This window comes from Aquarana catesbeiana, linkage group LG05 (genome assembly GCF_042186555.1).
Source record: "Aquarana catesbeiana isolate 2022-GZ linkage group LG05, ASM4218655v1, whole genome shotgun sequence".
Lineage (NCBI taxonomy): Eukaryota > Metazoa > Chordata > Amphibia > Anura > Ranidae > Aquarana > Aquarana catesbeiana.
Window position 1 is genome coordinate 92,256,383 of NC_133328.1, and position 13,789 is coordinate 92,270,171.

The 13,789-nt window shown below is 40.3% G+C and overlaps 1 protein-coding gene across 3 annotated transcripts in view; it reads right to left on the reverse strand.

The window, feature by feature from the left end:
* The window catches only part of DPP6 (dipeptidyl peptidase like 6), a 1,451,270-nt gene that overhangs the window by 560,177 nt on the left and 877,304 nt on the right, over window positions 1-13,789 (reverse strand). The gene's annotated exons all lie outside the window — the stretch shown is intronic.

The following is a 13,789-nucleotide window of genomic DNA, read 5'->3' on the forward strand; positions in this document are numbered from 1 at the left end:
TGACAAAACTATAGTGCAGGTCAATTCATTACCTAGTGATGGCTTTGTCTCTATTAGGTATAGATGGTCCTGTGCCTGGGGCAGCAGAATAGCACTAATATGATTTCTTAGTTTTTCTTTTCTGTTTGTTGTAGATGGAGATCTCTAGACACTGTCAGTGAATCCATCATCAATACCATGAGTAAAAAGTGCTGATGCAGAGGACAGTCTGCTGCCTACAGACTAGTTCAGGTAGCTCAGTTATTGCATATAAATAAATAAGAGAAATAAAGAAATTGCAGTCATTTCAGTATAATCTCAGGTGTCTATACAAGTTGATCATAATAGGTGAAAAATCTAACTCCTTTCATTAAAAATCAGAACCACATTTTAGTATAGTCAACATACGCCATAGTCTAGGACAACACATAATTTCTGGCTATCAGTAACATTACTGGGTATAAAAAAGGTTCCAGTGGTTGCCAGTGTAAGCTGTGTGGGTCCTTATTGTTGTTGTCCCTGTTTATGCATTTTTGTTAGCAGGAAAGTGTACTGCATGATTAAAACTCACATACTCTAGATCCACACGTGTAGATCCAGACTGAAAGCAGAAAAGGGGTACAATTTCCTCAGCTGTTTGAGTTACTGTATCTGTTTTACAACGTATGTATATTGAATTAGAGGCAAACTGTCTTTTTCATTCTTTATGTCCTTAGCCTTAGTATAACTCGTGGGACTGAGGGTCTACATGGGGGGCATAATGTGACTTTTACTTTTATTTAGGTTAATAGAATATGTATGTCCATTTCATAGCTCCAGTGGTTTTGGTCCAGAGAAGAGTAATGCAAGATGACCTTGGCTTCTATAGCTACATTTGCCTCTCAGGAAAAACTTGACCCCTCTAGGCAGATGGACTAGTTTCCTAAATCCAAAAAGGCATGCTAATGGTATTCTTAGAAATTATATTTTTAAATACCAATAAATAGCAAAATAATCCAAATCTTTTTCATTTGCATTATTGACCACATCATCATCTGCTGTAGTAAAGCATTCTACAACATAGCAGCTCTTATAATAAAGAACCCCCCCCCCCCCATATTGAAAGAAAAGTTTACTTTCTCCCATATACAAATCGTTGTCCCCTGTGCAATCCTTGGGATTAAAGGATCAACAATGGATTGGATCTATTATACTTAATTATATCACATCTAAGTTAACTAATTATCCCAATTTTTTGACATGTACGGCAGATCCCCAATAGTTCTTTCAACCTCATACAGTGCATTCAAGATGCAGCTTTACTAGATATAGTATATATGATATAGCTATGTATATAGGGACAATACTGTCCCTATTTGCATTATATGCATTATTTTTACACCATAAACTTTTTATCTGCTTGTGCAGCTGCAGCTTGGAATTGAGCAAACCAAACAGGTATTCCCAAGTCCTTCTCCAGGCTTGTTTTCCCTGACTGCACTCTACTTAACTTGTAGAGTTAATTCTGTTTGTACAGTCTAGGTGAATAACCCCATATTGTTTCAGTATTAAAGTGATACTAAACAGAGAAGTTTTAATTGCCATAGTTATTTCACATAAATCATATATATCGTGGCACTGTATTTTGTATTTTTTTAAAATGTGCTAAGTACTTTAGTCTTGCAGCACTATTGTGTGGTCACATGATCTTTCCCTGTTCTTTGGCATCTGCAGGGAAAGATCTTTGGGGGAGGGGCTTATAATACTATGCTGATGTACTGTATGTTCTCTACAGTGTTAGTTTGTTTCTGGCCAGCCCTGATTGGTGCTGTGGCAGGCACATGACTAAAAAAGAAGAATAATATAAAATCAATTATCAATATCAAAAACTGTTTTATAGCTCCCTATAAATCTTTATTGAACATCAGATGGGTATTTTTTGTGCATTAATATGGTGTAGAGTCAGGGATGATTGAAACTAGCTTTCTTTTTGTTCAGACAGCATCTGCATCCCAGGCCCTTTTTTGTGCTTTACAGGTATTAGCAAATACATTTGATATATTTAAAATAGATTTTTATTAAAATTAAGCCTTTTTTGTGAGTTTCTTAGTGAATGTAATCAAACTGCCTACTATATCCTGCCCCCATTGTGTTTATTGATAGAAGCATTTGGAGGAGGTGGGAGAGAGGGGAGTGTCATTTACCACACATGTGACTCTATAGTCTTGTGGGCTGCACAGATAAGAAAAAGGGGGAATTTAAGAGCTTAGAAGGGAACTTAAATCAAAGCTTGCTCCGTAGAGGACACCAGCTGGTCTTCACAATCTCAGCCTGTAATGGGGACACAGAGAAGTTGGGAGAGACAGCTGCAGGCTGCATCAACCAGGTATATTTTACTCTACAGAAAATTAATGCTTTAGTGGTGTTGTGAGTATGAACACTCTGTTGTATAGCATGTAATGGGAGTTTTTCATAATGTGGGTTTAATGACACTTTAATTTCACCTTTCATTTAACTACTCAGGTTTACATTCTGTCACTAGATAACTATGCTTATGCATTTACAGTCTGACAAAATAATTTTTTCGACATTTGCATCTATAATACCCACCCACTGTTCATTGAAGCACCCAGTATATCACCGTCTCTTAATCCCATTCCAGAAAGTTTGGAGCATGGCTAGATATGACCTACTATAACAGATCTCTACTAAAATAACCCAACCAACTTGTGACACCCGCATCGTAAAATAAACTATAATTGTTTAGGTTTAATTTAATTGGAGGATTTACATATATATAAATAGCTTTTTATGCATTTTTTTAATAGCCCACTTTTGCTAAGCATACTGACAACTAATGACAACTCCTACCACTGCCTGCTCACTTGTTGACTACTTCTGTCTGACTGAAAATTCACGTAGGTCTATATGAGCTAGAAGAAGGAAGGGGAGAAGGTCCCTCCTCTGGGTGACATATTGGAAATAGATCTAACCAGCAGAATGCTCCAATTCTAAGCTAAACCACTGAAATACTTATTTGTCATCTGGTATGATCCCTTAAGCTGCTGTTTTCCATTTACCTTCCACCTGTTTGTATTTTTCCCTTTTTTACAAACAGCCACAGCGATTGAGCGTGGAAGTAAAAGAGAGCACAACAGCCAGTGGCACCCAGACAATGCCCATGCTGGCTGACCTGTAATTATTTAATGGGCACAATTTGTAGGGAGAAGTATTTGGCTTTTGGTACACTTTCAAAGCAATCTAGTACCTTCAATACAGACATATTTCATGCTAATATACGATAATGTCCTTCGTTAGGTTTGCTTTTATTGCTTTTTCATTCTTGATAGATGATTTATGAATAGTATGAAGAGTAATTTCATCTATCATACATTATAGAAACCAGACGTGTATCACTTGCATTACATTGGCATTATAATTACAGTGCTCATCACTTTAATGTTAGACAGCTCTTTGTAACATGAAGCTATAAAAGCAGGCTTTTTAGGCAAACCAGTTTGACAAGTCTAGCCTATTTAGTTATCTTAATTTTATAGAAACTTGTTAGGGATGTATCAAAGCCTATACATTGGAATGGCTTCAATAATACTTCATGTTGAGTACAAAAGGAGCAGGATTGTGTTTGATAAATAGAAGCTACAGCAGAGAGGTGCATTACAAATGACACATCATTGAATCCAAGCCTGGAATGCTGCATACGGCTCTGCGTATCTGAATTAATAGAGAATCATGGGAGGTGAGGCATCAGTAGGAATACATCTACTAAACCACAGGGATCTCTGGTTCTGTATCTAGACGGTATGATATCTGCTTGAGAAAATAGCATTTAAAAAAAAATATAAAACAATCATTAACATAAAAAACAGTTAAAGCGGACCTTGCATTAAAATACAAGGTCCATTTACATTCACTGTATATATATATATATATATATATATATAGTTGGTTGCTAGGGAGCTGGCCAGGTATCCGTCGGCCGCATCCTTAACAACCAGTGAGTCATCAGCTGTCAGCGGAGTACCCCACTGACAGCTAAATGTAAAAAAAAGATTTGCCGGCTAAAAAAATTAGCAAAAAAAAAAACAATGTAGGGTCCCCCCCAAAACCCTAACAGACCCTTCGGTCTGATATAGATTTGGAGGGGTCACCCCCGCAGCAATTTTTTTTTTAAATGGCGTGGGGTCCCCCCAAAATCTGTACCAGACCCTTATCTGAGCATGGAGCCTGGCAGGTCAGGAAAAGGAGGGGATGAGCGAGTGCTGCCCCCCTGAACCGTACCAGGCCACATGCCCTCAACATGAGGGGGTGCTGTGGGCGGGGGGCTCTACCCTTCCTCCCCAAAGCACCTTGTCATCATGTTGATGGGGAAAAGGGCCTCCTCCCCACAACCCTGGCCAGTGGCTGTGGGGGTCTGTGGGCAGGGGGCTTATCAGAACTCGGAAGCTCCCTTTAACAAGGGGGCCCCCAGATCCCAGCCCCCCTTTATGTGAATAAGTATGGGGTACATTGTACCCCTAACCATTCCCCAAAAAAGTACTGTAGTGTGACAAAAGACAAGAGACAGTTTTTTTGACAAGTCCTTTATTCAAAAAGGCCTTCTTCCTCCGGTCTTCTTCTTCCCCCACTTCTTTCTCTGGTCCACTTTATCCTCTGGTCTTCTTCTTCCCCAACTTCTCACTTCTTCCTCTGGTCTTATTCCTCCCCTGCTTCTTCCTCTGGTCTTTTTCTTCTCCCAATACTTCCTCTGGCCTACTTCTTCCCCCTCTTCTTCCTCTGGTCTTCTTCTTCCCCCGCTTCCTCCTCTGGTCTTCTTCTTCCCCTGCTTCATCCTTCAGTCCGGTCTTCTTCGTCTGCCTCCTCTACAGCTGATGACTTATCGGCTGTTAAGGAAGCCGCGGCCGGCTCCCCGGCCCATTTCTTAGCAACTGGCTATATACAGTGAATGTAAAAAAAAACCCATAAAAAAAACACAATTCATGGCAAAATTGCAGTAAAAAGCACAATAAAAAGCACTGCATTCAAAAGCAACATGCATCAATGTGAATCGAGCCTTAGGGCAGTGACATCATTCCTAGCAATGCAGAAAACACCGGCATGCTAAGTTTATAATCAAACTTTTTACTTTACAAGTACAGTTTGCAAATAGTTTTAGCAGGTGGAACGTTTTGGGCCCAGAACATTAGTAGTTGTTGCATTGCACTGCAAAGTCCAGATTAAGAAATACACACAAAGAGAGGTAAAAATACCAAACTGAGCATATTTACCATAACTTTAAGCAAATATTTTTGGAGTCCTTGACACAGAAATATTGAAGTAAGTCACAACCAGCCAACTTGCAACTTCAGGAGGAGTCTGGCAATAGAAGCCCACACATTGTTCATAGAGTAAGTATATTTTAAGGTAGGTTCAAAGGAGAGGAGGGACTGTTGCAGTAATCAAGTGCAAGGATCTAGAGACTCGGCACCTGCCTCCCCAACCTTTCCACCACAGTCAAACCTTAAACTGTTTACCAGGCAAAGCTCCAACATTTCTGGTTAGGGTAGAAGCTTACAGTTAATCCTTATATTTCTATTCCTATCGGCTCATCAGTAGAATTATCTGCCTTGCTGGCCAATAGAAATGTGCGGAAGGTAGGAAGTGCCAAAGCTTTGCCTGAAAAAATATCCTTTTATTAAGCAAAAGAGGGAGGTTTTCAAGGCTTCTGTAAGTATATGCACCTCAGTTCCTATCACAGTGATTTGAAGTACTTTTGTAGAAGTTCTTAACATGAGGACTCCAACTGTATCCTATGGAGTCTGTTCACATCTGAGCATCATGTCACTTGAAGCTTGAAAAAGTACATAAGCCTCCTTGGGGTGCATTTTTGGTTCCTATAGACTTCAATTGGAGCACCTGAAAAACACCTGAACATGCATTTTTCATGCTTTTCTAATAACTAACTTTATATTGGCTAACATAGGAATGCTAAAGTCTAAAAATGCCTCAAAAATGTAATAATGTGCATAGAAAAAAGCCCCAAAACCCAAGTGTGAAACTTATGCCGCGTATACACAATCGTAATTTTGGTCGGAAAAGGCTATGATGGTTTTTCCGAAGGGATTCTGCTCAAGCGTGCCTTGCGTACAAACGGTCACACCAAATTCCAACCGTCAAGAACGCGGTGACGTACAACACATATGACGGGACTAGAAAAAGGAATTTCAATAGCCGGTGCACCACCCTTTGGGCTCCTTCTGCTAATCTTGTTTTAGTAGAAGTTTGGTGAGAGATGATTGCCGCTTTGCAGACTCGTGCTTTTTCAGATCATTTTACTGCTGTTCAGTTTGTGCTTGTGGGTTTGTATCTGTTTTTCAGTGCGTGTAGTCAGTTCGTATCTGTTTTTCAGTGCGCTCTTGTCCGCTCGTTACTGATTTTCCGCTCGCTCTTCACAGGCCTTGCTGTTCTTCAGTGCGTTCTGTTTAGTTCGTTCTGACCAGCCGACCGTTTTGAAGCCATGTTGCGGTTACGTACTCGTCGTAGAGTTTGTGCTGTGCAGGGGCTTGGTGTTGGGGTTCTTACTTTGACCCAAGCCCAGTCCATGAACAGGGTGGAGAGGAGTTCATGGACCAAGAATTTGTTACTCCAGTGTGACCAATTCTCTCATATGCTTTTGCTGCGGGAGATCCAGGAGAATAACCTTGATGTTTTCAGGAATCTTCTCCGGATGACGGACCCCATTTTTCACCATTTGTTGGCTTTGCTCACCCCTTATATTACGAAGCAGGACACCTGCACGCGGCAAGCCATCACTCCCAAGCAGAGGCTAGTCGCCACGTTGCGGTACATGGCGACGAGGAGAAGTCTACAGGACCTCAAGTTCTCAACAGGCATCTCCCCCCAGGCTCTGGGGATCATTATTCCAGAGACCTGTTCTGCCATCATTCAGGTCCTGCAGAAGGACTATATTAGGGTAAGTTTTCTCCTTTCTCAATCCATAATTACATATCAATAGACAGTAGGGGCCAAAAAATGAGTGTGACAAGAATGAAAAATGCTAGGGGTCAGAATGATAGTCTTTTCTATTTATTAACATTCAATTTGCAACAGCCATGAGCTAAAAATTGTGTGTGATTGATGAACCAAAAACTAAAACTATGTCCCTTTTTTCAGGCTCTGGAATGTGGCAGACAGGAGAAGGCGGAGGTAAGTGTCAGCCAGGAGGTGGCGGGGCCCAGTAGCCTCACCCAATCCCAGGTACCTCCCCTCCGCCTTACAACAAAAGGGGCCAGGAAGGGGAGTAAAGTGGAGGAGGCAGCACTGGGCCTCATTAAGGATGCTAATGCGGCCCTGTAAAGCCCCCCCGATGCTGAAGAGGCCTATGGCTGCTATGCTAAATTGCAGCAAATGGAGGCGAGCCAACACCTCAGATGTGAGAAATTTATTTTTGAGGCCATTCAGAAGGGGTTGAGTGGGCAAATAAGTGATAACATGCACTTATGTGTGCTAGCCCATCCTCTTCCTCCTCCTGCCACAAGTCCACCTCCAGAGCCACAGCCTCCAAGGAAGGCTGCAGGGAAGGCTGCAGGGAAGCGTGGAGGGAAGGCTGCAGGGAAGACAAGAACGGGATGGCCTGGGTTCAGTCTGGTCTGACAGAAGACGCAGGCTGTTGTAGTACCACAGCCTGGGGACATATATGTCATCTGCTGCTGTTCATGATCTCTGGGAGTCCTGGACCAGATTGTGCTCCCCATTATATTGACTTCTCAAGCTACCAATTTTATTTTCCAAAGAGTTGATGTGTGCGCTGGGGTAGAAAGGCTTTGCAAATGCCAGCAGTTTCTCCAGCGTTGCCTTCCTCTTTATTTTGTTATCAGCCAGAATAAATGGAGATTTTTTTATCTGAAAATACTTGCCTATGTGTTTTTCTTCAAATAGGACAGTTTGTGAGTAGGCAGGTACCTTCAAAAATACATGTCAAATTAACAAGGAACACCAACCTCCTTGAGCATTAAAATACAAGATAATAATGTTGTTGTGTAAACTTGACACACACACACACACAAAAAATTATGGAGATGACTAGAAAATAATTTCAAAATATTCCAAAAAAAGGAGTTCTGGATTTTAAAAAAATTACAATAAAAAATAATTCCAAGCATTATTATGGCGATCTGGCTTTAAAAACAAAAAAGATTATTCATGAGATCATGAGAAATAATAAAGAAAGAAGTTTGTGAAAACTCTGTGTGTATATGAGCAGCAAAACAACTTCACTCTTCTAGCATTATAAAGAAGAAGAGAATGCGCTGCATTAAACTATTTTTAAAAATTCAGTGCGACGAATGTGCCATCTCCATTACGAACGCTAGTTTTATCAGACCGAGCGCTTCCGTCTCGTACTTGAATCTGAGCATGCGTGAGTTTTTGCGCGTCGGAATTGCATACACATGAACGCATTTTCAGATAGGAACTTTTTCCGACCGAAAAATTGAGAACCTGCTCTCAATCTTTTGCTAGCGAGAATTCTGCCAGCAAAAGTCTGAAGGAGCATTCACACGGTCGAATTTTCCAAACAAAAGCTCTCATCAGTCTTTTGCTGGCCGAATTTGCGATCGTGTGTACGCGGCATAAGGCTGATGTCTAATCTTAAATTCTAATAGCCTGAGATTTTTAATGCATCTCTAAAGGGTTCCAATATATTTGTTATCTCATCTACGTCACATAGAAAAATTAAAGTCCATAAAGGTTGATCTGACCTGCAAAAAATTATCCCATACCTAGAAGATATTTAAACCATGTACAACAAGATCAAAGGCTGCATCCTGCCATAATTATCTATCAAACAAACAGCTCATCCATTAAATTAGTAGAGATAGAAAATGAACTGTTTAATGAGGAAGCAGCAAGCAGGAGACATGCGTAAAGGACATATAAATCATCTGACACATACAGTACTGAAAACTGACAAAGCAAGATGGATCATTGGACATGTTGCAAAGTGCTTAGACAATGCAAAACAACAGGCAGCAAAGAAAGCTACCTCTCAAAGCCAGTCACTGCCTCCGCAGAAGTGTAAACACAATGAATGGCATAGTGACAGCGGATGGTATCACATAGCTGGGAAAAAAAGGAGGAGGTCAAAGAGGTCTAATTAAATGCAGACAGCCTGAAAGGATGAGAAATTCTGACAGAAAAAAAAATTATATGGAGTGAGCTAATGAAATAATAAAAGAAACAAACAACACCATTTAAAAAAAAAAAAAACGCTCTCCCTGTTTAGAAAAGATATCAAAAAAGATAATAAAAATACAAAGGGATGCAAAGCACGGTGTACGATAAGAGATGAATAGACGACACGGATCAAAGAAATATATATTTATATAGGAACAGAATTTGTCCGAAACTCAATTATCTTTCTTTATTTTGTAACAAAGGGAACCCAGTAATACAATATTGCTGGATAGACGGAGGGACTGTGATGAGTGTCAGCAATATCGTCTTATCAACAATTTAATATTGGTATCAAACACAAGTGGAGAAATATCTGTGCATTATCCAAAAGGAAAGCGGGACAGTTTGTACAATAGAAGAAGTGGAAGTGATGGAGAGGATGTGAATATATTCTCACACAGAGTAATTAAATAGCTCATGGTAAGTGTTCTATTATAGCTTATAAAGGCTAGATTCCCTTTACCCCTCTCTAGAAAATAATTGTTTTGAATTATCATACACAGGATAAGATCATCATATGTGATAAACAGTCATGATTGGTGAGAAAGCTATGTTTCAAAGCTACAATAGCAGTTAAACAAGTAAACTACTGTATTTGCTTTAATCTAGGGAAAGTTAACAAGAAAACAGAACAAAACTATTGAAGAGGGGTTTGCTGTACAAATTAGAATGTGACTTCTTTATTTAAATTTTCCCATCTCTCATGTTTTACTGGGACTGTCTCCACCTACAGGTAAAAACTGGTATCACAGACTGACCACTTATGTAGTGAGGCTCCAGTGCCTATTTATAGCAAAAATCAGAAACCACTATCCACTATACTGCTCAGTATAACTCCACACCATGGCCTGCATTTTAAATTCACAGCAAAGGGAACTCTGTGACTGGAAAAGAGGCTGGTCACTTGACTTTGATACTTCGACACGCACGCGGCCAGGCTCATTCATTTGAAGCAAACAGAGCGCAATGCATATTTGTAAAGCATACTGGGGTTGATTTACTAAAACTGGAGAGTGCAAAATCTGGTGCAGCTCTGCATAGAAACCAATCAGCATCCAGGTTTTATTTTCAAAGCTTATTTGAACAAGCTGAAGTTAGAAGCTGATTGGCTACTATGCACAGATGCACCAGATTTTACACTGTTCAGTTTTAGTGAATCAACCCCACTGTTTTGCTATATAAAAAAGTATTTAAAAAAAAAAACAGTGGTAGGGCTGCAGTAAGGTCGTATTGCAGCTTTATAAATGGACTTCTCTCTGAACATTATATATAAAAGGTAGGCAGCACTTAGCTAATCAATCCATAGGGTTTTGGACTGGGGCAGGAAAGTAGAACAAACAGAGAAAAATAACACAAACCTACAGAGAATACATAAAGCTCAGGACTCCTGCAGTACAAACAGGAGTACTTACCTCTGAGCTAACATGCTGCCTATACAGATGTCTTCTAATACTACAGTGCTAAAATTTTGTAGGCTTCTACTGCAAATGATGTGCCCTGCACTAATTTTTACAGCACTGGACTTACCCCAGGCGGGGGACAAATGAAGCCCCCCGGCCGCAGACCCCCACAACCATCAGGCAAGGGTTGAGGGCATGTGGCCTGGTACGGTTCAAGAGGGGGAGGGGCACTCTCTCGCCCCCCCTTTCCTGCAGCCTGCCAGGTTGCATGCTCAGATAAGGGTCCGGTTTGGATTTGGGGGGGACCCCCATGCCATTTTTTTTTACAATTTGGCGCAAGGTTACCCTTAACCACTTCAATACATTATATTATATATACTACAATGCCTGAATATAGATTCTACACAGAATATCTAATCACAGAATATCTAATCTACACTAAATGCAGAGTATATACTGTAAATGCAGAGTATATATATATCAATCAAATACACTGCCTGTATTGACTGAATATAGATTCTACACTGAATATCTAATCTACGCTAAATGCAGAGTATTTATATATATGTATATATATATATATATATATCAAATACACTGCCTGCACACCACTAACTAAGCTGCCTAATATCTCTTCATTCATTACACTATAGGGCCGCCGTGTAAGCAGCAGCCTTATATAGTGTGGGGTGTGGACTTAGCCCCCTGAGCCATGATTGGCCAAAGGCAGGGTGCCTATTATGGCTCTCTCAGCAGAGCGCGCTGTGATTGGCCCAAGCATGCAGGTCAGGCACATGCTTTGGCCAATCATCATACAGCAAAGCACTGCGATCTCGCAGTGCATTATGGGGCGTTCCACGGCGCTCAAATTTCTTGTGAACTCCCCATATGTTTGGTTCGTTTTAGAACACATGAACACCCTGGCTCATCCCTACTGCCCTGATCACAGCCGGTCCTAGCCATAAAGTCATATAGTGTAAGTATGTCCTTATCAGGGGTGCCCGACCTTTTGAAGAGCGAAGGCCACTAAAGCGACTTGGTAACCGTCCGCAGGCCACAATGAGCAGAGCGACTGGATGACAGGTCCGGGTCCACTCTGCGTATGCAAATCAGACACAGCCCACTCTACTCTATGGGCCCTCCCCTTCGATCAGCCCAGGTAGAAAGGGATGGGTCCCTTCTGTTTTTAGCGGATTGGATTGGAAGTCAGTTTACATCTGCCACTGAAAAGCGGTGAATAGTGAGTCCGATTGGGTCACACCGATTGTGTCAAAGGGGCCTAAGGCTGCTTTCAAACTGATGCAATGCTCAGTGCACCTGTGGCTTTCCTGCAAGTTAGCTGCACTTTGCCATATACTTCTATTATATCCTGCAGGTTTAGTGCACTTCCTGAAAGCGCACCAAACCCGAAGGTAACAATAGAAGTCTATGGCTCAGTGCAGGTGCACTGCACCTACAAATCAGTTTGAAAGCAGCCCAGTAACCATTGCAGAACAGAAATGCCCATAAACACACTGTGATTATAGTAATAAACTTACCTTTAATAATAATCTTCCATTCAGGTATCGGCAGCTGTTGCTGTCCCAGGCAGAGTGCATTTGGTATCAATCCGCCTGTGACTATACAGTTAGCAGTGGCTTATGCCTTTCTGCTCTGTAGCCGCTTGCGTCCTCCACCACCGCCTTAATTCACAACACTGATGCTCTGAGATGGCATGAAAGAGGGAGGGGTGCTGCGCTGACCAGAAAAAAACTGCTATAGATCTCCGTATGTGGTCACTTACTATGTGCTAATAGCCCATAGCACATAGAATCGCATAAATACATAAAATCAAATAAAGTCGCATGGTAAAATAAAATCGCATAGGTTAGTGTTGATTGCTAAAAACCTTGTGAAATGTAGAAATGCTGTAATGTTGTGATAATCCAAGGGAGTGGTGTAAAGTAACTTCATGTGAACAATAAAACGTAAATATATCTATAAACCATACGATGCATATAAAGCAAAATAATATTGTAATCAATAGTGCAAAAACATATAATAAAGTGCTAGTGCTCAGGTGACCTGAATATAGTTATTCAGACAGATTATAGCAAAGCATGAAATAAATGAACAAATAAAAATAAAATATAAATATAAATAAATACTGCAGTGAACAGTGGCCAAAATGGTAATATAATGACCCAATAATAGTGATTTAAAGTGCTAGTATACATGTTGGCAACCAGAGCAGGAGGTTGTAGGCCACAGCATGGGGTTCCGCGGGCCACATGTGGCCCCTAGGCCAGTGGTTGGGCACCCCTGCTGTACATAGACTGGCACAAATGCCAGGAAGAGACATTATTTTCTATAACATTGGACATGTCTGCAGACATTGAATCTAAAAATGTGTGACGAAGCTGCACTTTATCTTTATAGGGTATTTGCATACTACTAGTTCTATTTTATGCTTGCAGACCACAAAAAATACAACTTGAATGTTCAAAGAAAAAAAAGGCATTAACAACGCTAATAGCTTAACTCCAATGAAGGATTGCACCCTCAAACTTATGCGTACATCAAAAATACTTCTGAATCAGGTATTAACTTGGTATGTGTCTATATAAACTTTCCATTGCCAACTGTAAATAATTTGTGTTCTGCTGCAGACAGATAACATTATGATATTTAAACACTTCATTAGTTGCAGAAAATACTTCAAATGTCTCTACAAGCATGATGGAACAAGCTAGGTAATGAATGTTATTTACAAAGTCTGTCTTCTCACTGTTGTGCCTTAAAAAATATATTTGTCAGGAATATGGGGCAATGTAGTTTTATGCTTTCAAATCTTGGAGTTTAAAAATTGCCAACGTAGCTGTGCCTTGTAACACCGATTGAGCTAAATTCAAAACAACCATTTTATTACGGGAGTAAAAACCCAATAAGTGTATTATTTGATAGTTTGCATTTATTTATTGATTGATTTTAGCTTTCCATAAATTTGGTTTATTTTGAAAAAAAATATTATAATAGACTGAGTGAAAAAGGTGTTTTTAGACAATAGATCCATCTTGATTGCACAGAGAAAGATTAAATCTGAAAGCCATGCAAACTGCTAAATACACAGATGAACTGCATAGGCATACCCCACTTTTAAGTACACAATGGGGTTTATTTACTAAAGCTGGAAAGTGCAAAATCAGGCTCACATCTGCATA